Below are 23,565 nucleotides of genomic sequence, written 5' to 3' on the forward strand. Positions count from 1 at the left end.
AACTGTGTTTGCAGCCTTCCTCCCTTGGTAACCGTGCACAAGCTCCTACGTGAGCGGTTGTTTGCTTTTCAGATCTGCCGCACCACCGGATAAATGCAATACTATCGCGGGGCCCACAATGCACGACGAATGCCGAAAGCCCGGTTCCTGCATCGTTGCCATTCAGTAAGGACGATCGTGTCGCAAATGGTCCGAGTATCCGACGCATTGTTTCCAGTTGTCTCCCAGAAACAACAAATGGAATTTGCAAATACAAATCAAAATAAAATATTAATAAAATTGGGGTGCAACACGAGGACTTCCCAGGAGGTCACCCAACCTAGTACTACTCTCGACCAATCACGCTTAACTTCGGAGTTATAATGGGATCCGGTGCATTAGTGCTGGTATGATCGCACCCGTTTAATTCATGCTCGCTTAGATCTTTATGCACTATCTTGCTCCCCTCCATTAATTGTTTTAGATTTGAAAAAACTGTGTATGCAGCCTTCCTCCCTTGGTAACCGTGCACAAGCTCCTACGTGAGCGGATTGTTTGCTTTTCAGATCTGCCGCACCACCGGATAAATGCAATACTATCGCGGGGCCCACAATGCACGACGAATGCCGAAACCCCGGTTCCTGCATCGTTGCCATTCAGTAATGACGATCGTGCCGCAAATGGTCCGAGTATCCGACGCATTGTTTCCAGTTGTCTCCCAGAAACAACAAATGGAATTTGCAAATACAAATCAAAATAAAATATTAATAAAATTGGGGTGCAACACGAGGACTTCCCAGGAGGTCACCCATTCTAGTACTACTCTCGCCCAAGCACGCTTAACTTCGGAGTTCTAATGGCATCCGGTGCATTAGTGCTGATATGATCGCACCCGTTTAATTCATGCTCTCTTAGATCTTTATGCACTATCTTGCTCCCCTCCATTAACTGTTTTAGACTTGAAAAAACTGTGTATGCAGCCTTCCTCCCTTGGTAACCGTGCACAAGCTCCTACGTGAGCAGAGTGTTTGCTTTTCATATCTGCCGCACCCCCGGATAGATGCAATACTATCACGGGGCCCACAATGCACGACGAATGCCAAAAGCCCGGTTCTTGCATCGTTGCCATTCCGTAATGACGATCGTGCCGCAAATGGTCCGAGTATCCGACGCGTTGTTTCCAGTTGTATCGCCGAAACAACAAATGGAGTTTGCAAATACAAATAAAAAAAAAATATTAATAAAATTGGGGTGCAACACGAGGACTTCCAAGGAGGTCACCCATTCTTGTACTACTCTCGCCCAAGCACACTTAACTTCGGAGTTCTGATGGGATCCGGTGCATTAGTGCAGGTATGATCGCACCCGTTTAATTCATGCTCGCTTAGATCTTTATGCACTATCTTGCTCCCCTCCATTAATTGTTTTAGATTTGAAAAAACTGTGTATGCAGCCTTCCTCCCTTGGAAACCGTGCACAAGCTCCTACGTGAGCGGATTGTGTGCTTTTCAGATCTGCCGCACCACCGGATAAATGCAATACTATCGCGGGGCCCACAATGCACGACGAATGCCGAAAGCCCGGTTCCTGCATCGTTGCCATTCAGTAATGACGTCGTGCCGCAAATGGTCCGAGTATCCGAGACATTGTTTCCAGTTGTCTCCCAGAAACAACAAATGGAATTTGCAAAAACAAATCAAAATAAAATATTAATAAAATTGGGGTGCAACACGAGGACTTCTCAGGAGGTCACCCATCCTACTACTACTCTCGCCCAAGCACGCTTAACTTAGGAGTTTTGATGGGATCCGGTGCATTAGTGCTGGTATGATCGCACCCGTTTAATTCATGCTCTCTTAGATCTTTATGCACTATCTTGCTCCCCTCCATTAACTGTTTTAGACTTGAAAAAACTGTGTATGCAGCCTTCCTCCCTTGGTAACCGTCCACAAGCTCCTACGTGAGCAGAGTGTTTGCTTTTCATATCTGCCGCACCCCCGGATAGATGCAATACTTTCGCGGGGCCCACAATGCACGACGAATGCCAAAAGCCCGGTTCTTGCATCGTTGCCATTCCGTAATGACGATCGTGCCGCAAATGGTCCGAGTATCCGACGCGTTGTTTCCAGTTGTATCGCCGAAACAACAAATGGAATTTGCAAATACAAATCAAAATAAAATATTAATAAAATTGGGGTGCAACATGAGGACTTCCAAGGAGGTCACCCAATCTAGTACTACTCTCGCCCAAGCACACTTAACTTCGGAGTTCTGATGGGATCCGGTGCATTAGTGCAGGTATGATCGCACCCGTTTAATTCATGCTCGCTTAGATCTTTATGCACTATCTTGCTCCCCTCCATTAATTGTTTTAGATTTGAAAAAACTGTGTATGCAGCCTTCCTCCCTTGGAAACCGTGCACAAGCTCCTACGTGAGCGGATTGTTTGCTTTTCAGATCTGCCGCACCACCGGATAAATGCAATACTATCGCGGGGCCCACAATGCACGACGAATGCCGAAAGCCCGGTTCCTGCATCGTTGCCATTCAGTAATGACGATCGTGCCGCAAATGGTCCGAGTATCCGGCGCGTTGTTTGCGTTTGTCTCGCCGAAACGACAAATGGAATTTGCAAATACGAGATCGAAATAAAATATTAATAAAATTGGGGTGCAACACGAGGACTTCCCAGGAGGTCACCCTTTCTAGTACTACTCTCGCCCAGGCACACTTAACTTCGGAGTTCTGATGGGATCCGGTGCATTAGTGCTGGTATGATCGCACCCGTTTAATTCATGCTCGCTTAGATCTTTATGCACTATCTTGCTCCCCTCCATTAATTGATTTAGATTTGAAAAAACTATGTATGCAGCCTTCCTCCCTTGCTAACCGTGCACAAGCTCCTACGTGAGCGGATTGTTTGCTTTTCAGATCTGCCGCACCACCGGATAAATGCAATACTATCGCGGGGCCCACAATGCACGACGAATGCCGAAAGCCCGGTTCCTGCATCGTTGCCATTCAGTAATGACGATCGTGCCGCAAATGGTCCGTGTATCCGAGACATTGTTTCCAGTTGTCTCCCAGAAACAACAAATGGAATTTGCAAATACAAATCAAAATAAAATATTAATAAAATTGGGGTGCAACACGAGGACTTCCCAGGAGGTCACCCATCCTACTACTACTCTCGCCCAAGCACGCTTATCTTAGGAGTTTTGATGGGATCCGGTGCATTAGTGCTGGTATGATCGCACCCGTTTAATTCATGCTCGCTTAGATCTTTATGCACTATCTTGCTCCCCTCCATTAACTGTTTTAGACTTGAAAAAATTGTGTATGCAGCCTTCCTCCCTTGGTAACCGTGCACAAGCTCCTACGTGAGCAGAGTGTTTGCTTTTCATTTCTGCCGCACACCCGGATAGATGCAATACTATCGCGGGGCCCGGTTCTTGCATCGTTGCCATTCAGTAATGACGATCGTGCCGCAAATGGTTCGAGTATCTGGCGCGTTGTTTGCGTTTGTCTCGCCGAAACGACAAATGGAATTTGCAAATACGATATCGAAATAAAATATTAAAAAAATTGGGGTGCAACATGAGGACTTCCCAGGAGGTCACCCATTCTAATACTACTCTCGCCCAAGCACACTTAACTTCGGAGTTCTGATGGGATCCGGTGCATTAGTGCTGGTATGATCGCACCCGTTTAATTCATGCTCGCTTAGATCTTTATGCACTATCTTGCCCCCCTCCATTAATTGTTTTAGATTTGAAAAAACTGTGTATCAGCCTTCCTCCCTTGGTAACCGTGCACAAGCTCCTACGTGAGCAGAGTGTTTGCTTTTCAGATCTGCCGCACCCCCGGATAGATGCAATACTATCGCGGGGCCCACAATGCACGACGAATGCCAAAAGCCCGGTTCTTGCATCGTTGCCATTCCGTAATGACGATCGTGCCGCAAATGGTCCGAGTATCCGACGCGTTGTTTCCAGTTGTATCGCCGAAACAACAAATGGAATTTGCAAATACAAATCAAAATAAAATATTAATAAAATTGGGGTGCAACACGAGGACTTCCAAGGAGGTCACCCATTCTAGTACTACTCTCGCCCAAGCACACTTAACTTCGGAGTTCTGATGGGATCCGGTGCATTAGTGCAAGTATGATCGCACCCGTTTAATTCATGCTCGCTTAGATCTTTATGCACTATCTTGCTCCCCTCCATTAATTGTTTTAGATTTAAAAAAACTGTGTATGCAGCCTTCCTCCCTTGGTAACCGTGCACAAGCTCCTACGTGAGCGGATTGTTTGCTTTTCAGATCTGCCGCACCACCGGATAAATGCAATACTATCGCGGGGCCCACAATGCACGACGAATGCCGAAAGCCCGGTTCCTGCATCGTTGCCATTCAGTAATGACGATCGTGCCGCAAATGGTCCGAGTATCCGACGCATTGTTTCCAGTTGTCTCCCAGAAACAACAAATGGAATTTGCAAATACAAATCAAAATAAAATATTAATAAAATTGGGGTGCAACACGAGGACTTCCCAGGAGGTCACCCATGCTAGTACTACTCTCGCCCAAGCACGCTTAACTTCGAAGTTCTGATGGGATCCGGTGCATTAGTGCAGGTATGATCGCACCCGTTTAATTCATGCTCGCTTAGATCTTTATGCACTATCTTGCTCCCCTCCATTAATTGTTTTAGATTTGAAAAAACTGTGTATGCAGCCTTCCTCCCTTGGAAACCGTGCACAAGCTCCTACGTGAGCGGATTGTTTGCTTTTCAGATCTGCCGCACCACCGGATAAATGCAATACTATCGCGGGGCCCACAATGCACGACGAATGCCGAAAGCCCGGTTCCTGCATCGTTGCCATTCAGTAATGACGATCGTGCCGCAAATGGTCCGAGTATCCGGCGCGTTGTTTGTGTTTGTCTCGCCGAAACGACAAATGGAATTTGCAAATACGAGATCGAAATAAAATATTAATAAAATTGGGGTGCAACACGAGGACTTCCCAGGAGGTCACCCTTTCTAGTACTACTCTCGCCCAAGCACACTTAACTTCGGAGTTCTGATGGGATCCGGTGCATTAGTGCTGGTATGATCGCACCCGTTTAATTCATGCTCGCTTAGATCTTTATGCACTATCTTGCTCCCCTCCATTAATTGTTTTAGATTTGAAAAAACTGTGTTTGCAGCCTTCCTCCCTTGGTAACCGTGCACAAGCTCCTACGTGAGCGGTTGTTTGCTTTTCAGATCTGCCGCACCACCGGATAAATGCAATACTATCGCGGGGCCCACAATGCACGACGAATGCCGAAAGCCCGGTTCCTGCATCGTTGCCATTCAGTAAGGACGATCGTGTCGCAAATGGTCCGAGTATCCGACGCATTGTTTCCAGTTGTCTCCCAGAAACAACAAATGGAATTTGCAAATACAAATCAAAATAAAATATTAATAAAATTGGGGTGCAACACGAGGACTTCCCAGGAGGTCACCCAACCTAGTACTACTCTCGACCAATCACGCTTAACTTCGGAGTTATAATGGGATCCGGTGCATTAGTGCTGGTATGATCGCACCCGTTTAATTCATGCTCGCTTAGATCTTTATGCACTATCTTGCTCCCCTCCATTAATTGTTTTAGATTTGAAAAAACTGTGTATGCAGCCTTCCTCCCTTGGTAACCGTGCACAAGCTCCTACGTGAGCGGATTGTTTGCTTTTCAGATCTGCCGCACCACCGGATAAATGCAATACTATCGCGGGGCCCACAATGCACGACGAATGCCGAAAGCCCGGTTCCTGCATCGTTGCCATTCAGTAATGACGATCGTGCCGCAAATGGTCCGAGTATCCGGCGCGTTGTTTGCGTTTGTCTCGCCGAAACGACAAATGGAATTTGCAAATACGAGATCGAAATAAAATATTAATAAAATTGGGGTGCAACACGAGGACTTCCCAGGAGGTCACCCTTTCTAGTACTACTCTCGCCCAGGCACACTTAACTTCGGAGTTCTGATGGGATCCGGTGCATTAGTGCTGGTATGATCGCACCCGTTTAATTCATGCTCGCTTAGATCTTTATGCACTATCTTGCTCCCCTCCATTAATTGATTTAGATTTGAAAAAACTATGTATGCAGCCTTCCTCCCTTGGTAACCGTGCACAAGCTCCTACGTGAGCGGATTGTTTGCTTTTCAGATCTGCCGCACCACCGGATAAATGCAATACTATCGCGGGGCCCACAATGCACGACGAATGCCGAAAGCCCGGTTCCTGCATCGTTGCCATTCAGTAATGACGATCGTGCCGCAAATGGTCCGAGTATCCGAGACATTGTTTCCAGTTGTCTCCCAGAAACAACAAATGGAATTTGCAAATACAAATCAAAATAAAATATTAATAAAATTGGGGTGCAACACGAGGACTTCCCAGGAGGTCACCCATCCTACTACTACTCTCGCCCAAGCACGCTTATCTTAAGAGTTTTGATGGGATCCGGTGCATTAGTGCTGGTATGATCGCACCCGTTTAATTCATGCTCGCTTAGATCTTTATGCACTATCTTGCTCCCCTCCATTAACTGTTTTAGACTTGAAAAAATTGTGTATGCAGCCTTCCTCCCTTGGTAACCGTGCACAAGCTCCTACGTGAGCAGAGTGTTTGCTTTTCATTTCTGCCGCACACCCGGATAGATGCAATACTATCGCGGGGCCCGGTTCTTGCATCGTTGCCATTCAGTAATGACGATCGTGCCGCAAATGGTTCGAGTATCTGGCGCGTTGTTTGCGTTTGTCTCGCCGAAACGACAAATGGAATTTGCAAATACGATATCGAAATAAAATATTAAAAAAATTGGGGTGCAACATGAGGACTTCCCAGGAGGTCACCCATTCTAATACTACTCTCGCCCAAGCACACTTAACTTCGGAGTTCTGATGGGATCCGGTGCATTAGTGCTGGTATGATCGCACCCGTTTAATTCATGCTCGCTTAGATCTTTATGCACTATCTTGCCCCCCTCCATTAATTGTTTTAGATTTGAAAAAACTGTGTATCAGCCTTCCTCCCTTGGTAACCGTGCACAAGCTCCTACGTGAGCAGAGTGTTTGCTTTTCAGATCTGCCGCACCCCCGGATAGATGCAATACTATCGCGGGGCCCACAATGCACGACGAATGCCAAAAGCCCGGTTCTTGCATCGTTGCCATTCCGTAATGACGATCGTGCCGCAAATGGTCCGAGTATCCGACGCGTTGTTTCCAGTTGTATCGCCGAAACAACAAATGGAATTTGCAAATACAAATCAAAATAAAATATTAATAAAATTGGGGTGCAACACGAGGACTTCCAAGGAGGTCACCCATTCTAGTACTACTCTCGCCCAAGCACACTTAACTTCGGAGTTCTGATGGGATCCGGTGCATTAGTGCAGGTATGATCGCACCCGTTTAATTCATGCTCGCTAAGATCTTTATGCACTATCTTGCTCCCCTCCATTAATTGTTTTAGATTTAAAAAAACTGTGTATGCAGCCTTCCTCCCTTGGTAACCGTGCACAAGCTCCTACGTGAGCGGATTGTTTGCTTTTCAGATCTGCCGCACCACCGGATAAATGCAATACTATCGCGGGGCCCACAATGCACGACGAATGCCGAAAGCCCGGTTCCTGCATCGTTGCCATTCAGTAATGACGATCGTGCCGCAAATGGTCCGAGTATCCGACGCATTGTTTCCAGTTGTCTCCCAGAAACAACAAATGGAATTTGCAAATACAAATCAAAATAAAATATTAATAAAATTGGGGTGCAACACGAGGACTTCCCAGGAGGTCACCCATGCTAGTACTACTCTCGCCCAAGCACGCTTAACTTCGAAGTTCTGATGGGATCCGGTGCATTAGTGCAGGTATGATCGCACCCGTTTAATTCATGCTCGCTTAGATCTTTATGCACTATCTTGCTCCCCTCCATTAATTGTTTTAGATTTGAAAAAACTGTGTATGCAGCCTTCCTCCCTTGGAAACCGTGCACAAGCTCCTACGTGAGCGGATTGTTTGCTTTTCAGCTCTGCCGCACCACCAGATAAATGCAATACTATCGCGGGGCCCACAATGCACGACGAATGCCGAAAGCCCGGTTCCTGCATCGTTGCCATTCAGTAATGACGATCGTGCCGCAAATGGTCCGAGTATCCGGCGCGTTGTTTGCGTTTGTCTCGCCGAAACGACAAATGGAATTTGCAAATACGAGATCGAAATAAAATATTAATAAAATTGGGGTGCAACACGAGGACTTCCCAGGAGGTCACCCTTTCTAGTACTACTCTCGCCCAAGCACACTTAACTTCGGAGTTCTGATGGGATCCGGTGCATTAGTGCTGGTATGATCGCACCCGTTTAATTCATGCTCGCTTAGATCTTTATGCACTATCTTGCTCCCCTCCATTAATTGTTTTAGATTTGAAAAAACTGTGTTTGCAGCCTTCCTCCCTTGGTAACCGTGCACAAGCTCCTACGTGAGCGGTTGTTTGCTTTTCAGATCTGCCGCACCACCGGATAAATGCAATACTATCGCGGGGCCCACAATGCACGACGAATGCCGAAAGCCCGGTTCCTGCATCGTTGCCATTCAGTAAGGACGATCGTGTCGCAAATGGTCCGAGTATCCGACGCATTGTTTCCAGTTGTCTCCCAGAAACAACAAATGGAATTTGCAAATACAAATCAAAATAAAATATTAATAAAATTGGGGTGCAACACGAGGACTTCCCAGGAGGTCACCCAACCTAGTACTACTCTCGACCAATCACGCTTAACTTCGGAGTTATAATGGGATCCGGTGCATTAGTGCTGGTATGATCGCACCCGTTTAATTCATGCTCGCTTAGATCTTTATGCACTATCTTGCTCCCCTCCATTAATTGTTTTAGATTTGAAAAAACTGTGTATGCAGCCTTCCTCCCTTGGTAACCGTGCACAAGCTCCTACGTGAGCGGATTGTTTGCTTTTCAGATCTGCCGCACCACCGGATAAATGCAATACTATCGCGGGGCCCACAATGCACGACGAATGCCGAAACCCCGGTTCCTGCATCGTTGCCATTCAGTAATGACGATCGTGCCGCAAATGGTCCGAGTATCCGACGCATTGTTTCCAGTTGTCTCCCAGAAACAACAAATGGAATTTGCAAATACAAATCAAAATAAAATATTAATAAAATTGGGGTGCAACACGAGGACTTCCCAGGAGGTCACCCAACCTAGTACTACTCTCGCCCAAGCACGCTTAACTTCGGAGTTCTAATGGCATCCGGTGCATTAGTGCTGATATGATCGCACCCGTTTAATTCATGCTCTCTTAGATCTTTATGCACTATCTTGCTCCCCTCCATTAACTGTTTTAGACTTGAAAAAACTGTGTATGCAGCCTTCCTCCCTTGGTAACCGTGCACAAGCTCCTACGTGAGCAGAGTGTTTGCTTTTCATATCTGCCGCACCCCCGGATAGATGCAATACTATCACGGGGCCCACAATGCACGACGAATGCCAAAAGCCCGGTTCTTGCATCGTTGCCATTCCGTAATGACGATCGTGCCGCAAATGGTCCGAGTATCCGACGCGTTGTTTCCAGTTGTATCGCCGAAACAACAAATGGAGTTTGCAAATACAAATAAAAAAAAAATATTAATAAAATTGGGGTGCAACACGAGGACTTCCAAGGAGGTCACCCATTCTTGTACTACTCTCGCCCAAGCACACTTAACTTCGGAGTTCTGATGGGATCCGGTGCATTAGTGCAGGTATGATCGCACCCGTTTAATTCATGCTCGCTTAGATCTTTATGCACTATCTTGCTCCCCTCCATTAATTGTTTTAGATTTGAAAAAACTGTGTATGCAGCCTTCCTCCCTTGGAAACCGTGCACAAGCTCCTACGTGAGCGGATTGTTTGCTTTTCAGATCTGCCGCACCACCGGATAAATGCAATACTATCGCGGGGCCCACAATGCACGACGAATGCCGAAAGCCCGGTTCCTGCATCGTTGCCATTCAGTAATGACGTCGTGCCGCAAATGGTCCGAGTATCCGAGACATTGTTTCCAGTTGTCTCCCAGAAACAACAAATGGAATTTGCAAAAACAAATCAAAATAAAATATTAATAAAATTGGGGTGCAACACGAGGACTTCTCAGGAGGTCACCCATCCTACTACTACTCTCGCCCAAGCACGCTTAACTTAGGAGTTTTGATGGGATCCGGTGCATTAGTGCTGGTATGATCGCACCCGTTTAATTCATGCTCTCTTAGATCTTTATGCACTATCTTGCTCCCCTCCATTAACTGTTTTAGACTTGAAAAAACTGTGTATGCAGCCTTCCTCCCTTGGTAACCGTGCACAAGCTCCTACGTGAGCAGAGTGTTTGCTTTTCATATCTGCCGCACCCCCGGATAGATGCAATACTTTCGCGGGGCCCACAATGCACGACGAATGCCAAAAGCCCGGTTCTTGCATCGTTGCCATTCCGTAATGACGATCGTGCCGCAAATGGTCCGAGTATCCGACGCGTTGTTTCCAGTTGTATCGCCGAAACAACAAATGGAATTTGCAAATACAAATCAAAATAAAATATTAATAAAATTGGGGTGCAACATGAGGACTTCGAAGGAGGTCACCCAATCTAGTACTACTCTCGCCCAAGCACACTTAACTTCGGAGTTCTGATGGGATCCGGTGCATTAGTGCAGGTATGATCGCACCCGTTTAATTCATGCTCGCTTAGATCTTTATGCACTATCTTGCTCCCCTCCATTAATTGTTTTAGATTTGAAAAAACTGTGTATGCAGCCTTCCTCCCTTGGAAACCGTGCACAAGCTCCTACGTGAGCGGATTGTTTGCTTTTCAGATCTGCCGCACCACCGGATAAATGCAATACTATCGCGGGGCCCACAATGCACGACGAATGCCGAAAGCCCGGTTCCTGCATCGTTGCCATTCAGTAATGACGATCGTGCCGCAAATGGTCCGAGTATCCGGCGCGTTGTTTGTGTTTGTCTCGCCGAAACGACAAATGGAATTTGCAAATACGAGATCGAAATAAAATATTAATAAAATTGGGGTGCAACACGAGGACTTCCCAGGAGGTCACCCTTTCTAGTACTACTCTCGCCCAAGCACACTTAACTTCGGAGTTCTGATGGGATCCGGTGCATTAGTGCTGGTATGATCGCACCCGTTTAATTCATGCTCGCTTAGATCTTTATGCACTATCTTGCTCCCCTCCATTAATTGTTTTAGATTTGAAAAAACTGTGTTTGCAGCCTTCCTCCCTTGGTAACCGTGCACAAGCTCCTACGTGAGCGGTTGTTTGCTTTTCAGATCTGCCGCACCACCGGATAAATGCAATACTATCGCGGGGCCCACAATGCACGACGAATGCCGAAAGCCCGGTTCCTGCATCGTTGCCATTCAGTAAGGACGATCGTGTCGCAAATGGTCCGAGTATCCGACGCATTGTTTCCAGTTGTCTCCCAGAAACAACAAATGGAATTTGCAAATACAAATCAAAATAAAATATTAATAAAATTGGGGTGCAACACGAGGACTTCCCAGGAGGTCACCCAACCTAGTACTACTCTCGACCAATCACGCTTAACTTCGGAGTTATAATGGGATCCGGTGCATTAGTGCTGGTATGATCGCACCCGTTTAATTCATGCTCGCTTAGATCTTTATGCACTATCTTGCTCCCCTCCATTAATTGTTTTAGATTTGAAAAAACTGTGTATGCAGCCTTCCTCCCTTGGTAACCGTGCACAAGCTCCTACGTGAGCGGATTGTTTGCTTTTCAGATCTGCCGCACCACCGGATAAATGCAATACTATCGCGGGGCCCACAATGCACGACGAATGCCGAAAGCCCGGTTCCTGCATCGTTGCCATTCAGTAATGACGATCGTGCCGCAAATGGTCCGAGTATCCGGCGCGTTGTTTGCGTTTGTCTCGCCGAAACGACAAATGGAATTTGCAAATACGAGATCGAAATAAAATATTAATAAAATTGGGGTGCAACACGAGGACTTCCCAGGAGGTCACCCTTTCTAGTACTACTCTCGCCCAGGCACACTTAACTTCGGAGTTCTGATGGGATCCGGTGCATTAGTGCTGGTATGATCGCACCCGTTTAATTCATGCTCGCTTAGATCTTTATGCACTATCTTGCTCCCCTCCATTAATTGATTTAGATTTGAAAAAACTATGTATGCAGCCTTCCTCCCTTGGTAACCGTGCACAAGCTCCTACGTGAGCGGATTGTTTGCTTTTCAGATCTGCCGCACCACCGGATAAATGCAATACTATCGCGGGGCCCACAATGCACGACGAATGCCGAAAGCCCGGTTCCTGCATCGTTGCCATTCAGTAATGACGATCGTGCCGCAAATGGTCCGAGTATCCGAGACATTGTTTCCAGTTGTCTCCCAGAAACAACAAATGGAATTTGCAAATACAAATCAAAATAAAATATTAATAAAATTGGGGTGCAACACGAGGACTTCCCAGGAGGTCACCCATCCTACTACTACTCTCGCCCAAGCACGCTTATCTTAAGAGTTTTGATGGGATCCGGTGCATTAGTGCTGGTATGATCGCACCCGTTTAATTCATGCTCGCTTAGATCTTTATGCACTATCTTGCTCCCCTCCATTAACTGTTTTAGACTTGAAAAAATTGTGTATGCAGCCTTCCTCCCTTGGTAACCGTGCACAAGCTCCTACGTGAGCAGAGTGTTTGCTTTTCATTTCTGCCGCACACCCGGATAGATGCAATACTATCGCGGGGCCCGGTTCTTGCATCGTTGCCATTCAGTAATGACGATCGTGCCGCAAATGGTTCGAGTATCTGGCGCGTTGTTTGCGTTTGTCTCGCCGAAACGACAAATGGAATTTGCAAATACGATATCGAAATAAAATATTAAAAAAATTGGGGTGCAACATGAGGACTTCCCAGGAGGTCACCCATTCTAATACTACTCTCGCCCAAGCACACTTAACTTCGGAGTTCTGATGGGATCCGGTGCATTAGTGCTGGTATGATCGCACCCGTTTAATTCATGCTCGCTTAGATCTTTATGCACTATCTTGCCCCCCTCCATTAATTGTTTTAGATTTGAAAAAACTGTGTATCAGCCTTCCTCCCTTGGTAACCGTGCACAAGCTCCTACGTGAGCAGAGTGTTTGCTTTTCAGATCTGCCGCACCCCCGGATAGATGCAATACTATCGCGGGGCCCACAATGCACGACGAATGCCAAAAGCCCGGTTCTTGCATCGTTGCCATTCCGTAATGACGATCGTGCCGCAAATGGTCCGAGTATCCGACGCGTTGTTTCCAGTTGTATCGCCGAAACAACAAATGGAATTTGCAAATACAAATCAAAATAAAATATTAATAAAATTGGGGTGCAACACGAGGACTTCCAAGGAGGTCACCCATTCTAGTACTACTCTCGCCCAAGCACACTTAACTTCGGAGTTCTGATGGGATCCGGTGCATTAGTGCAGGTATGATCGCACCCGTTTAATTCATGCTCGCTAAGATCTTTATGCACTATCTTGCTCCCCTCCATTAATTGTTTTAGATTTAAAAAAACTGTGTATGCAGCCTTCCTCCCTTGGTAACCGTGCACAAGCTCCTACGTGAGCGGATTGTTTGCTTTTCAGATCTGCCGCACCACCGGATAAATGCAATACTATCGCGGGGCCCACAATGCACGACGAATGCCGAAAGCCCGGTTCCTGCATCGTTGCCATTCAGTAATGACGATCGTGCCGCAAATGGTCCGAGTATCCGACGCATTGTTTCCAGTTGTCTCCCAGAAACAACAAATGGAATTTGCAAATACAAATCAAAATAAAATATTAATAAAATTGGGGTGCAACACGAGGACTTCCCAGGAGGTCACCCATGCTAGTACTACTCTCGCCCAAGCACGCTTAACTTCGAAGTTCTGATGGGATCCGGTGCATTAGTGCAGGTATGATCGCACCCGTTTAATTCATGCTCGCTTAGATCTTTATGCACTATCTTGCTCCCCTCCATTAATTGTTTTAGATTTGAAAAAACTGTGTATGCAGCCTTCCTCCCTTGGAAACCGTGCACAAGCTCCTACGTGAGCGGATTGTTTGCTTTTCAGCTCTGCCGCACCACCAGATAAATGCAATACTATCGCGGGGCCCACAATGCACGACGAATGCCGAAAGCCCGGTTCCTGCATCGTTGCCATTCAGTAATGACGATCGTGCCGCAAATGGTCCGAGTATCCGGCGCGTTGTTTGCGTTTGTCTCGCCGAAACGACAAATGGAATTTGCAAATACGAGATCGAAATAAAATATTAATAAAATTGGGGTGCAACACGAGGACTTCCCAGGAGGTCACCCTTTCTAGTACTACTCTCGCCCAAGCACACTTAACTTCGGAGTTCTGATGGGATCCGGTGCATTAGTGCTGGTATGATCGCACCCGTTTAATTCATGCTCGCTTAGATCTTTATGCACTATCTTGCTCCCCTCCATTAATTGTTTTAGATTTGAAAAAACTGTGTTTGCAGCCTTCCTCCCTTGGTAACCGTGCACAAGCTCCTACGTGAGCGGTTGTTTGCTTTTCAGATCTGCCGCACCACCGGATAAATGCAATACTATCGCGGGGCCCACAATGCACGACGAATGCCGAAAGCCCGGTTCCTGCATCGTTGCCATTCAGTAAGGACGATCGTGTCGCAAATGGTCCGAGTATCCGACGCATTGTTTCCAGTTGTCTCCCAGAAACAACAAATGGAATTTGCAAATACAAATCAAAATAAAATATTAATAAAATTGGGGTGCAACACGAGGACTTCCCAGGAGGTCACCCAACCTAGTACTACTCTCGACCAATCACGCTTAACTTCGGAGTTATAATGGGATCCGGTGCATTAGTGCTGGTATGATCGCACCCGTTTAATTCATGCTCGCTTAGATCTTTATGCACTATCTTGCTCCCCTCCATTAATTGTTTTAGATTTGAAAAAACTGTGTATGCAGCCTTCCTCCCTTGGTAACCGTGCACAAGCTCCTACGTGAGCGGATTGTTTGCTTTTCAGATCTGCCGCACCACCGGATAAATGCAATACTATCGCGGGGCCCACAATGCACGACGAATGCCGAAACCCCGGTTCCTGCATCGTTGCCATTCAGTAATGACGATCGTGCCGCAAATGGTCCGAGTATCCGACGCATTGTTTCCAGTTGTCTCCCAGAAACAACAAATGGAATTTGCAAATACAAATCAAAATAAAATATTAATAAAATTGGGGTGCAACACGAGGACTTCCCAGGAGGTCACCCAACCTAGTACTACTCTCGCCCAAGCACGCTTAACTTCGGAGTTCTAATGGCATCCGGTGCATTAGTGCTGATATGATCGCACCCGTTTAATTCATGCTCTCTTAGATCTTTATGCACTATCTTGCTCCCCTCCATTAACTGTTTTAGACTTGAAAAAACTGTGTATGCAGCCTTCCTCCCTTGGTAACCGTGCACAAGCTCCTACGTGAGCAGAGTGTTTGCTTTTCATATCTGCCGCACCCCCGGATAGATGCAATACTATCACGGGGCCCACAATGCACGACGAATGCCAAAAGCCCGGTTCTTGCATCGTTGCCATTCCGTAATGACGATCGTGCCGCAAATGGTCCGAGTATCCGACGCGTTGTTTCCAGTTGTATCGCCGAAACAACAAATGGAGTTTGCAAATACAAATAAAAAAAAAATATTAATAAAATTGGGGTGCAACACGAGGACTTCCAAGGAGGTCACCCATTCTTGTACTACTCTCGCCCAAGCACACTTAACTTCGGAGTTCTGATGGGATCCGGTGCATTAGTGCAGGTATGATCGCACCCGTTTAATTCATGCTCGCTTAGATCTTTATGCACTATCTTGCTCCCCTCCATTAATTGTTTTAGATTTGAAAAAACTGTGTTTGCAGCCTTCCTCCCTTGGTAACCGTGCACAAGCTCCTACGTGAGCGGTTGTTTGCTTTTCAGATCTGCCGCACCACCGGATAAATGCAATACTATCGCGGGGCCCACAATGCACGACGAATGCCGAAAGCCCGGTTCCTGCATCGTTGCCATTCAGTAAGGACGATCGTGTCGCAAATGGTCCGAGTATCCGACGCATTGTTTCCAGTTGTCTCCCAGAAACAACAAATGGAATTTGCAAATACAAATCAAAATAAAATATTAATAAAATTGGGGTGCAACACGAGGACTTCCCAGGAGGTCACCCAACCTAGTACTACTCTCGACCAATCACGCTTAACTTCGGAGTTATAATGGGATCCGGTGCATTAGTGCTGGTATGATCGCACCCGTTTAATTCATGCTCGCTTAGATCTTTATGCACTATCTTGCTCCCCTCCATTAATTGTTTTAGATTTGAAAAAACTGTGTATGCAGCCTTCCTCCCTTGGTAACCGTGCACAAGCTCCTACGTGAGCGGATTGTTTGCTTTTCAGATCTGCCGCACCACCGGATAAATGCAATACTATCGCGGGGCCCACAATGCACGACGAATGCCGAAAGCCCGGTTCCTGCATCGTTGCCATTCAGTAATGACGATCGTGCCGCAAATGGTCCGAGTATCCGGCGCGTTGTTTGCGTTTGTCTCGCCGAAACGACAAATGGAATTTGCAAATACGAGATCGAAATAAAATATTAATAAAATTGGGGTGCAACACGAGGACTTCCCAGGAGGTCACCCTTTCTAGTACTACTCTCGCCCAGGCACACTTAACTTCGGAGTTCTGATGGGATCCGGTGCATTAGTGCTGGTATGATCGCACCCGTTTAATTCATGCTCGCTTAGATCTTTATGCACTATCTTGCTCCCCTCCATTAATTGATTTAGATTTGAAAAAACTATGTATGCAGCCTTCCTCCCTTGGTAACCGTGCACAAGCTCCTACGTGAGCGGATTGTTTGCTTTTCAGATCTGCCGCACCACCGGATAAATGCAATACTATCGCGGGGCCCACAATGCACGACGAATGCCGAAAGCCCGGTTCCTGCATCGTTGCCATTCAGTAATGACGATCGTGCCGCAAATGGTCCGAGTATCCGAGACATTGTTTCCAGTTGTCTCCCAGAAACAACAAATGGAATTTGCAAATACAAATCAAAATAAAATATTAATAAAATTGGGGTGCAACACGAGGACTTCCCAGGAGGTCACCCATCCTACTACTACTCTCGCCCAAGCACGCTTATCTTAAGAGTTTTGATGGGATCCGGTGCATTAGTGCTGGTATGATCGCACCCGTTTAATTCATGCTCGCTTAGATCTTTATGCACTATCTTGCTCCCCTCCATTAACTGTTTTAGACTTGAAAAAATTGTGTATGCAGCCTTCCTCCCTTGGTAACCGTGCACAAGCTCCTACGTGAGCAGAGTGTTTGCTTTTCATTTCTGCCGCACACCCGGATAGATGCAATACTATCGCGGGGCCCGGTTCTTGCATCGTTGCCATTCAGTAATGACGATCGTGCCGCAAATGGTTCGAGTATCTGGCGCGTTGTTTGCGTTTGTCTCGCCGAAACGACAAATGGAATTTGCAAATACGATATCGAAATAAAATATTAAAAAAATTGGGGTGCAACATGAGGACTTCCCAGGAGGTCACCCATTCTAATACTACTCTCGCCCAAGCACACTTAACTTCGGAGTTCTGATGGGATCCGGTGCATTAGTGCTGGTATGATCGCACCCGTTTAATTCATGCTCGCTTAGATCTTTATGCACTATCTTGCCCCCCTCCATTAATTGTTTTAGATTTGAAAAAACTGTGTATCAGCCTTCCTCCCTTGGTAACCGTGCACAAGCTCCTACGTGAGCAGAGTGTTTGCTTTTCAGATCTGCCGCACCCCCGGATAGATGCAATACTATCGCGGGGCCCACAATGCACGACGAATGCCAAAAGCCCGGTTCTTGCATCGTTGCCATTCCGTAATGACGATCGTGCCGCAAATGGTCCGAGTATCCGACGCGTTGTTTCCAGTTGTATCGCCGAAACAACAAATGGAATTTGCAAATACAAATCAAAATAAAATATTAATAAAATTGGGGTGCAACACGAGGACTTCCAAGGAGGTCACCCATTCTAGTACTACTCTCGCCCAAGCACACTTAACTTCGGAGTTCTGATGGGATCCGGTGCATTAGTGCAGGTATGATCGCACCCGTTTAATTCATGCTCGCTAAGATCTTTATGCACTATCTTGCTCCCCTCCATTAATTGTTTTAGATTTAAAAAAACTGTGTATGCAGCCTTCCTCCCTTGGTAACCGTGCACAAGCTCCTACGTGAGCGGATTGTTTGCTTTTCAGATCTGCCGCACCACCGGATAAATGCAATACTATCGCGGGGCCCACAATGCACGACGAATGCCGAAAGCCCGGTTCCTGCATCGTTGCCATTCAGTAATGACGATCGTGCCGCAAATGGTCCGAGTATCCGACGCATTGTTTCCAGTTGTCTCCCAGAAACAACAAATGGAATTTGCAAATACAAATCAAAATAAAATATTAATAAAATTGGGGTGCAACACGAGGACTTCCCAGGAGGTCACCCATGCTAGTACTACTCTCGCCCAAGCACGCTTAACTTCGAAGTTCTGATGGGATCCGGTGCATTAGTGCAGGTATGATCGCACCCGTTTAATTCATGCTCGCTTAGATCTTTATGCACTATCTTGCTCCCCTCCATTAATTGTTTTAGATTTGAAAAAACTGTGTATGCAGCCTTCCTCCCTTGGAAACCGTGCACAAGCTCCTACGTGAGCGGATTGTTTGCTTTTCAGCTCTGCCGCACCACCAGATAAATGCAATACTATCGCGGGGCCCACAATGCACGACGAATGCCGAAAGCCCGGTTCCTGCATCGTTGCCATTCAGTAATGACGATCGTGCCGCAAATGGTCCGAGTATCCGGCGCGTTGTTTGCGTTTGTCTCGCCGAAACGACAAATGGAATTTGCAAATACGAGATCGAAATAAAATATTAATAAAATTGGGGTGCAACACGAGGACTTCCCAGGAGGTCACCCTTTCTAGTACTACTCTCGCCCAAGCACACTTAACTTCGGAGTTCTGATGGGATCCGGTGCATTAGTGCTGGTATGATCGCACCCGTTTAATTCATGCTCGCTTAGATCTTTATGCACTATCTTGCTCCCCTCCATTAATTGTTTTAGATTTGAAAAAACTGTGTTTGCAGCCTTCCTCCCTTGGTAACCGTGCACAAGCTCCTACGTGAGCGGTTGTTTGCTTTTCAGATCTGCCGCACCACCGGATAAATGCAATACTATCGCGGGGCCCACAATGCACGACGAATGCCGAAAGCCCGGTTCCTGCATCGTTGCCATTCAGTAAGGACGATCGTGTCGCAAATGGTCCGAGTATCCGACGCATTGTTTCCAGTTGTCTCCCAGAAACAACAAATGGAATTTGCAAATACAAATCAAAATAAAATATTAATAAAATTGGGGTGCAACACGAGGACTTCCCAGGAGGTCACCCAACCTAGTACTACTCTCGACCAATCACGCTTAACTTCGGAGTTATAATGGGATCCGGTGCATTAGTGCTGGTATGATCGCACCCGTTTAATTCATGCTCGCTTAGATCTTTATGCACTATCTTGCTCCCCTCCATTAATTGTTTTAGATTTGAAAAAACTGTGTATGCAGCCTTCCTCCCTTGGTAACCGTGCACAAGCTCCTACGTGAGCGGATTGTTTGCTTTTCAGATCTGCCGCACCACCGGATAAATGCAATACTATCGCGGGGCCCACAATGCACGACGAATGCCGAAACCCCGGTTCCTGCATCGTTGCCATTCAGTAATGACGATCGTGCCGCAAATGGTCCGAGTATCCGACGCATTGTTTCCAGTTGTCTCCCAGAAACAACAAATGGAATTTGCAAATACAAATCAAAATAAAATATTAATAAAATTGGGGTGCAACACGAGGACTTCCCAGGAGGTCACCCAACCTAGTACTACTCTCGCCCAAGCACGCTTAACTTCGGAGTTCTAATGGCATCCGGTGCATTAGTGCTGATATGATCGCACCCGTTTAATTCATGCTCTCTTAGATCTTTATGCACTATCTTGCTCCCCTCCATTAACTGTTTTAGACTTGAAAAAACTGTGTATGCAGCCTTCCTCCCTTGGTAACCGTGCACAAGCTCCTACGTGAGCAGAGTGTTTGCTTTTCATATCTGCCGCACCCCCGGATAGATGCAATACTATCACGGGGCCCACAATGCACGACGAATGCCAAAAGCCCGGTTCTTGCATCGTTGCCATTCCGTAATGACGATCGTGCCGCAAATGGTCCGAGTATCCGACGCGTTGTTTCCAGTTGTATCGCCGAAACAACAAATGGAGTTTGCAAATACAAATAAAAAAAAAATATTAATAAAATTGGGGTGCAACACGAGGACTTCCAAGGAGGTCACCCATTCTTGTACTACTCTCGCCCAAGCACACTTAACTTCGGAGTTCTGATGGGATCCGGTGCATTAGTGCAGGTATGATCGCACCCGTTTAATTCATGCTCGCTTAGATCTTTATGCACTATCTTGCTCCCCTCCATTAATTGTTTTAGATTTGAAAAAACTGTGTATGCAGCCTTCCTCCCTTGGAAACCGTGCACAAGCTCCTACGTGAGCGGATTGTTTGCTTTTCAGATCTGCCGCACCACCGGATAAATGCAATACTATCGCGGGGCCCACAATGCACGACGAATGCCGAAAGCCCGGTTCCTGCATCGTTGCCATTCAGTAATGACGTCGTGCCGCAAATGGTCCGAGTATCCGAGACATTGTTTCCAGTTGTCTCCCAGAAACAACAAATGGAATTTGCAAAAACAAATCAAAATAAAATATTAATAAAATTGGGGTGCAACACGAGGACTTCTCAGGAGGTCACCCATCCTACTACTACTCTCGCCCAAGCACGCTTAACTTAGGAGTTTTGATGGGATCCGGTGCATTAGTGCTGGTATGATCGCACCCGTTTAATTCATGCTCTCTTAGATCTTTATGCACTATCTTGCTCCCCTCCATTAACTGTTTTAGACTTGAAAAAACTGTGTATGCAGCCTTCCTCCCTTGGTAACCGTGCACAAGCTCCTACGTGAGCAGAGTGTTTGCTTTTCATATCTGCCGCACCCCCGGATAGATGCAATACTTTCGCGGGGCCCACAATGCACGACGAATGCCAAAAGCCCGGTTCTTGCATCGTTGCCATTCCGTAATGACGATCGTGCCGCAAATGGTCCGAGTATCCGACGCGTTGTTTCCAGTTGTATCGCCGAAACAACAAATGGAATTTGCAAATACAAATCAAAATAAAATATTAATAAAATTGGGGTGCAACATGAGGACTTCGAAGGAGGTCACCCAATCTAGTACTACTCTCGCCCAAGCACACTTAACTTCGGAGTTCTGATGGGATCCGGTGCATTAGTGCAGGTATGATCGCACCCGTTTAATTCATGCTCGCTTAGATCTTTATGCACTATCTTGCTCCCCTCCATTAATTGTTTTAGATTTGAAAAAACTGTGTATGCAGCCTTCCTCCCTTGGAAACCGTGCACAAGCTCCTACGTGAGCGGATTGTTTGCTTTTCAGATCTGCCGCACCACCGGATAAATGCAATACTATCGCGGGGCCCACAATGCACGACGAATGCCGAAAGCCCGGTTCCTGCATCGTTGCCATTCAGTAATGACGATCGTGCCGCAAATGGTCCGAGTATCCGGCGCGTTGTTTGCGTTTGTCTCGCCGAAACGACAAATGGAATTTGCAAATACGAGATCGAAATAAAATATTAATAAAATTGGGGTGCAACACGAGGACTTCCCAGGAGGTCACCCTTTCTAGTACTACTCTCGCCCAGGCACACTTAACTTCGGAGTTCTGATGGGATCCGGTGCATTAGTGCTGGTATGATCGCACCCGTTTAATTCATGCTCGCTTAGATCTTTATGCACTATCTTGCCCCCCTCCATTAATTGTTTTAGATTTGAAAAAACTGTGTATCAGCCTTCCTCCCTTGGTAACCGTGCACAAGCTCCTACGTGAGCAGAGTGTTTGCTTTTCAGATCTGCCGCACCCCCGGATAGATGCAATACTATCGCGGGGCCCACAATGCACGACGAATGCCAAAAGCCCGGTTCTTGCATCGTTGCCATTCCGTAATGACGATCGTGCCGCAAATGGTCCGAGTATCCGACGCGTTGTTTCCAGTTGTATCGCCGAAACAACAAATGGAATTTGCAAATACAAATCAAAATAAAATATTAATAAAATTGGGGTGCAACACGAGGACTTCCAAGGAGGTCACCCATTCTAGTACTACTCTCGCCCAAGCACACTTAACTTCGGAGTTCTGATGGGATCCGGTGCATTAGTGCAGGTATGATCGCACCCGTTTAATTCATGCTCGCTTAGATATTTATGCACTATCTTGCTCCCCTCCATTAATTGTTTTAGATTTAAAAAAACTGTGTATGCAGCCTTCCTCCCTTGGTAACCGTGCACAAGCTCCTACGTGAGCGGATTGTTTGCTTTTCAGATCTGCCGCACCACCGGATAAATGCAATACTATCGCGGGGCCCACAATGCACGACGAATGCCGAAAGCCCGGTTCCTGCATCGTTGCCATTCAGTAATGACGATCGTGCCGCAAATGGTCCGAGTATCCGACGCATTGTTTCCAGTTGTCTCCCAGAAACAACAAATGGAATTTGCAAATACAAATCAAAATAAAATATTAATAAAATTGGGGTGCAACACGAGGACTTCCCAGGAGGTCACCCATGCTAGTACTACTCTCGCCCAAGCACGCTTAACTTCGAAGTTCTGATGGGATCCGGTGCATTAGTGCAGGTATGATCGCACCCGTTTAATTCATGCTCGCTTAGATCTTTATGCACTATCTTGCTCCCCTCCATTAATTGTTTTAGATTTGAAAAAACTGTGTATGCAGCCTTCCTCCCTTGGTAACCGTGCACAAGCTCCTACGTGAGCGGATTGTTTGCTTTTCAGATTTGCCGCACCACCGGATAAATTCAATACTATCGCGGGGCCCACAATGCACGACGAAGGCCGAAAGCCCGGTTCCTGCATCGTTGCCATTCAGTAATGACGATCGTGCCGCAAATGGTTCGAGTATCCGGCGCGTTGTTTGCGTTTGTCTCGCCGAAACGCCAAATGGAATTTGCAAATACGATATCGAAATAAAATATTAATAAAATTGGGGTGCAACACGAGGACTTCCCAGGAGGTCACCCATTCTAGTACTACTCTCGCCCAAGCACACTTAACTTCGGAGTTCTGATGGGATCCAGTGCATTAGTGCAGGTATGATCGCACCCGTTTAATTCATGCTCGCTTAGATCTTTATGCACTATCTTGCTCCCCTCCATTAATTGTTTTAGATTTGAAAAAACTGTGTATGCAGCCTTCCTCC

The 23,565-nt window shown here is 46.5% G+C and overlaps 37 non-coding genes and 13 pseudogenes across 37 annotated transcripts; all 50 read right to left on the reverse strand.

Moving 5' to 3' along the window:
- Positions 1-281: 281 nt before the first annotated feature.
- LOC148799393 (5S ribosomal RNA) lies at positions 282-400 on the reverse strand (annotated as a pseudogene).
- Positions 401-754: 354 nt separating this feature from the next.
- LOC148799394 (5S ribosomal RNA) lies at positions 755-873 on the reverse strand. Its single transcript, XR_016069964.1, has one exon. It is a non-coding gene; the product is annotated as a 5S ribosomal RNA (ribosomal RNA).
- A 354-nt stretch (positions 874-1,227) lies between these two features.
- Positions 1,228-1,346, reverse strand: LOC148799395 (5S ribosomal RNA). The gene has a single exon (XR_016069456.1). It is a non-coding gene; the product is annotated as a 5S ribosomal RNA (ribosomal RNA).
- Positions 1,347-1,699: 353 nt separating this feature from the next.
- LOC148799396 (5S ribosomal RNA) lies at positions 1,700-1,818 on the reverse strand. Its single transcript, XR_016070578.1, has one exon. It is a non-coding gene; the product is annotated as a 5S ribosomal RNA (ribosomal RNA).
- Positions 1,819-2,172: 354 nt separating this feature from the next.
- LOC148799397 (5S ribosomal RNA) lies at positions 2,173-2,291 on the reverse strand. The gene has a single exon (XR_016070464.1). It is a non-coding gene; the product is annotated as a 5S ribosomal RNA (ribosomal RNA).
- A 355-nt stretch (positions 2,292-2,646) lies between these two features.
- On the reverse strand, positions 2,647-2,765 carry LOC148799398 (5S ribosomal RNA). Its single transcript, XR_016073333.1, has one exon. It is a non-coding gene; the product is annotated as a 5S ribosomal RNA (ribosomal RNA).
- Positions 2,766-3,119: 354 nt separating this feature from the next.
- LOC148799399 (5S ribosomal RNA) lies at positions 3,120-3,238 on the reverse strand (annotated as a pseudogene).
- A 328-nt stretch (positions 3,239-3,566) lies between these two features.
- LOC148799400 (5S ribosomal RNA) lies at positions 3,567-3,685 on the reverse strand. Its single transcript, XR_016069234.1, has one exon. It is a non-coding gene; the product is annotated as a 5S ribosomal RNA (ribosomal RNA).
- A 353-nt stretch (positions 3,686-4,038) lies between these two features.
- Positions 4,039-4,157, reverse strand: LOC148799401 (5S ribosomal RNA). The gene has a single exon (XR_016068976.1). It is a non-coding gene; the product is annotated as a 5S ribosomal RNA (ribosomal RNA).
- Positions 4,158-4,511: 354 nt separating this feature from the next.
- On the reverse strand, positions 4,512-4,630 carry LOC148799402 (5S ribosomal RNA). Its single transcript, XR_016074351.1, has one exon. It is a non-coding gene; the product is annotated as a 5S ribosomal RNA (ribosomal RNA).
- Positions 4,631-4,985: 355 nt separating this feature from the next.
- On the reverse strand, positions 4,986-5,104 carry LOC148799403 (5S ribosomal RNA). Its single transcript, XR_016073066.1, has one exon. It is a non-coding gene; the product is annotated as a 5S ribosomal RNA (ribosomal RNA).
- A 353-nt stretch (positions 5,105-5,457) lies between these two features.
- On the reverse strand, positions 5,458-5,576 carry LOC148799404 (5S ribosomal RNA; annotated as a pseudogene).
- Positions 5,577-5,931: 355 nt separating this feature from the next.
- Positions 5,932-6,050, reverse strand: LOC148799405 (5S ribosomal RNA). The gene has a single exon (XR_016073334.1). It is a non-coding gene; the product is annotated as a 5S ribosomal RNA (ribosomal RNA).
- Positions 6,051-6,404: 354 nt separating this feature from the next.
- On the reverse strand, positions 6,405-6,523 carry LOC148799406 (5S ribosomal RNA; annotated as a pseudogene).
- Positions 6,524-6,851: 328 nt separating this feature from the next.
- Positions 6,852-6,970, reverse strand: LOC148799407 (5S ribosomal RNA). The gene has a single exon (XR_016069235.1). It is a non-coding gene; the product is annotated as a 5S ribosomal RNA (ribosomal RNA).
- Positions 6,971-7,323: 353 nt separating this feature from the next.
- On the reverse strand, positions 7,324-7,442 carry LOC148799408 (5S ribosomal RNA). The gene has a single exon (XR_016074745.1). It is a non-coding gene; the product is annotated as a 5S ribosomal RNA (ribosomal RNA).
- Positions 7,443-7,796: 354 nt separating this feature from the next.
- Positions 7,797-7,915, reverse strand: LOC148799409 (5S ribosomal RNA). The gene has a single exon (XR_016074352.1). It is a non-coding gene; the product is annotated as a 5S ribosomal RNA (ribosomal RNA).
- Positions 7,916-8,270: 355 nt separating this feature from the next.
- LOC148799410 (5S ribosomal RNA) lies at positions 8,271-8,389 on the reverse strand. Its single transcript, XR_016073067.1, has one exon. It is a non-coding gene; the product is annotated as a 5S ribosomal RNA (ribosomal RNA).
- Positions 8,390-8,742: 353 nt separating this feature from the next.
- On the reverse strand, positions 8,743-8,861 carry LOC148799411 (5S ribosomal RNA; annotated as a pseudogene).
- Positions 8,862-9,215: 354 nt separating this feature from the next.
- On the reverse strand, positions 9,216-9,334 carry LOC148799412 (5S ribosomal RNA). The gene has a single exon (XR_016069780.1). It is a non-coding gene; the product is annotated as a 5S ribosomal RNA (ribosomal RNA).
- A 354-nt stretch (positions 9,335-9,688) lies between these two features.
- Positions 9,689-9,807, reverse strand: LOC148799413 (5S ribosomal RNA). Its single transcript, XR_016069457.1, has one exon. It is a non-coding gene; the product is annotated as a 5S ribosomal RNA (ribosomal RNA).
- A 353-nt stretch (positions 9,808-10,160) lies between these two features.
- Positions 10,161-10,279, reverse strand: LOC148799414 (5S ribosomal RNA). Its single transcript, XR_016070579.1, has one exon. It is a non-coding gene; the product is annotated as a 5S ribosomal RNA (ribosomal RNA).
- Positions 10,280-10,633: 354 nt separating this feature from the next.
- Positions 10,634-10,752, reverse strand: LOC148799415 (5S ribosomal RNA; annotated as a pseudogene).
- Positions 10,753-11,107: 355 nt separating this feature from the next.
- LOC148799416 (5S ribosomal RNA) lies at positions 11,108-11,226 on the reverse strand. The gene has a single exon (XR_016073068.1). It is a non-coding gene; the product is annotated as a 5S ribosomal RNA (ribosomal RNA).
- A 353-nt stretch (positions 11,227-11,579) lies between these two features.
- On the reverse strand, positions 11,580-11,698 carry LOC148799417 (5S ribosomal RNA; annotated as a pseudogene).
- Positions 11,699-12,053: 355 nt separating this feature from the next.
- Positions 12,054-12,172, reverse strand: LOC148799418 (5S ribosomal RNA). The gene has a single exon (XR_016073336.1). It is a non-coding gene; the product is annotated as a 5S ribosomal RNA (ribosomal RNA).
- Positions 12,173-12,526: 354 nt separating this feature from the next.
- Positions 12,527-12,645, reverse strand: LOC148799419 (5S ribosomal RNA; annotated as a pseudogene).
- A 328-nt stretch (positions 12,646-12,973) lies between these two features.
- Positions 12,974-13,092, reverse strand: LOC148799420 (5S ribosomal RNA). The gene has a single exon (XR_016069236.1). It is a non-coding gene; the product is annotated as a 5S ribosomal RNA (ribosomal RNA).
- A 353-nt stretch (positions 13,093-13,445) lies between these two features.
- Positions 13,446-13,564, reverse strand: LOC148799421 (5S ribosomal RNA). The gene has a single exon (XR_016074747.1). It is a non-coding gene; the product is annotated as a 5S ribosomal RNA (ribosomal RNA).
- A 354-nt stretch (positions 13,565-13,918) lies between these two features.
- On the reverse strand, positions 13,919-14,037 carry LOC148799422 (5S ribosomal RNA). Its single transcript, XR_016074353.1, has one exon. It is a non-coding gene; the product is annotated as a 5S ribosomal RNA (ribosomal RNA).
- Positions 14,038-14,392: 355 nt separating this feature from the next.
- LOC148799423 (5S ribosomal RNA) lies at positions 14,393-14,511 on the reverse strand. Its single transcript, XR_016073069.1, has one exon. It is a non-coding gene; the product is annotated as a 5S ribosomal RNA (ribosomal RNA).
- Positions 14,512-14,864: 353 nt separating this feature from the next.
- On the reverse strand, positions 14,865-14,983 carry LOC148799424 (5S ribosomal RNA; annotated as a pseudogene).
- Positions 14,984-15,337: 354 nt separating this feature from the next.
- On the reverse strand, positions 15,338-15,456 carry LOC148799425 (5S ribosomal RNA). Its single transcript, XR_016069782.1, has one exon. It is a non-coding gene; the product is annotated as a 5S ribosomal RNA (ribosomal RNA).
- A 354-nt stretch (positions 15,457-15,810) lies between these two features.
- Positions 15,811-15,929, reverse strand: LOC148799426 (5S ribosomal RNA). Its single transcript, XR_016069458.1, has one exon. It is a non-coding gene; the product is annotated as a 5S ribosomal RNA (ribosomal RNA).
- A 353-nt stretch (positions 15,930-16,282) lies between these two features.
- LOC148799427 (5S ribosomal RNA) lies at positions 16,283-16,401 on the reverse strand (annotated as a pseudogene).
- A 355-nt stretch (positions 16,402-16,756) lies between these two features.
- LOC148799428 (5S ribosomal RNA) lies at positions 16,757-16,875 on the reverse strand. The gene has a single exon (XR_016073337.1). It is a non-coding gene; the product is annotated as a 5S ribosomal RNA (ribosomal RNA).
- Positions 16,876-17,229: 354 nt separating this feature from the next.
- Positions 17,230-17,348, reverse strand: LOC148799429 (5S ribosomal RNA; annotated as a pseudogene).
- A 328-nt stretch (positions 17,349-17,676) lies between these two features.
- Positions 17,677-17,795, reverse strand: LOC148799430 (5S ribosomal RNA). The gene has a single exon (XR_016069237.1). It is a non-coding gene; the product is annotated as a 5S ribosomal RNA (ribosomal RNA).
- Positions 17,796-18,148: 353 nt separating this feature from the next.
- On the reverse strand, positions 18,149-18,267 carry LOC148799431 (5S ribosomal RNA). The gene has a single exon (XR_016074748.1). It is a non-coding gene; the product is annotated as a 5S ribosomal RNA (ribosomal RNA).
- A 354-nt stretch (positions 18,268-18,621) lies between these two features.
- On the reverse strand, positions 18,622-18,740 carry LOC148799432 (5S ribosomal RNA). The gene has a single exon (XR_016074355.1). It is a non-coding gene; the product is annotated as a 5S ribosomal RNA (ribosomal RNA).
- A 355-nt stretch (positions 18,741-19,095) lies between these two features.
- On the reverse strand, positions 19,096-19,214 carry LOC148799433 (5S ribosomal RNA). Its single transcript, XR_016073070.1, has one exon. It is a non-coding gene; the product is annotated as a 5S ribosomal RNA (ribosomal RNA).
- A 353-nt stretch (positions 19,215-19,567) lies between these two features.
- On the reverse strand, positions 19,568-19,686 carry LOC148799434 (5S ribosomal RNA; annotated as a pseudogene).
- A 354-nt stretch (positions 19,687-20,040) lies between these two features.
- Positions 20,041-20,159, reverse strand: LOC148799435 (5S ribosomal RNA). Its single transcript, XR_016069783.1, has one exon. It is a non-coding gene; the product is annotated as a 5S ribosomal RNA (ribosomal RNA).
- Positions 20,160-20,513: 354 nt separating this feature from the next.
- Positions 20,514-20,632, reverse strand: LOC148799436 (5S ribosomal RNA). The gene has a single exon (XR_016069459.1). It is a non-coding gene; the product is annotated as a 5S ribosomal RNA (ribosomal RNA).
- Positions 20,633-20,985: 353 nt separating this feature from the next.
- On the reverse strand, positions 20,986-21,104 carry LOC148799437 (5S ribosomal RNA). Its single transcript, XR_016070580.1, has one exon. It is a non-coding gene; the product is annotated as a 5S ribosomal RNA (ribosomal RNA).
- Positions 21,105-21,458: 354 nt separating this feature from the next.
- LOC148799438 (5S ribosomal RNA) lies at positions 21,459-21,577 on the reverse strand (annotated as a pseudogene).
- A 355-nt stretch (positions 21,578-21,932) lies between these two features.
- LOC148799439 (5S ribosomal RNA) lies at positions 21,933-22,051 on the reverse strand. Its single transcript, XR_016073338.1, has one exon. It is a non-coding gene; the product is annotated as a 5S ribosomal RNA (ribosomal RNA).
- Positions 22,052-22,404: 353 nt separating this feature from the next.
- On the reverse strand, positions 22,405-22,523 carry LOC148799440 (5S ribosomal RNA). The gene has a single exon (XR_016074749.1). It is a non-coding gene; the product is annotated as a 5S ribosomal RNA (ribosomal RNA).
- A 354-nt stretch (positions 22,524-22,877) lies between these two features.
- Positions 22,878-22,996, reverse strand: LOC148799441 (5S ribosomal RNA). The gene has a single exon (XR_016074356.1). It is a non-coding gene; the product is annotated as a 5S ribosomal RNA (ribosomal RNA).
- A 355-nt stretch (positions 22,997-23,351) lies between these two features.
- LOC148799442 (5S ribosomal RNA) lies at positions 23,352-23,470 on the reverse strand. The gene has a single exon (XR_016073731.1). It is a non-coding gene; the product is annotated as a 5S ribosomal RNA (ribosomal RNA).
- Between the last annotated feature and the right edge of the window lie 95 nt (positions 23,471-23,565).

This window comes from Nelumbo nucifera, chromosome 4 (assembly GCF_055504915.1).
Source record: "Nelumbo nucifera cultivar China Antique chromosome 4, China Antique-T2T, whole genome shotgun sequence".
In the NCBI taxonomy this organism is placed as follows: Eukaryota; Viridiplantae; Streptophyta; class Magnoliopsida; order Proteales; family Nelumbonaceae; genus Nelumbo; species Nelumbo nucifera.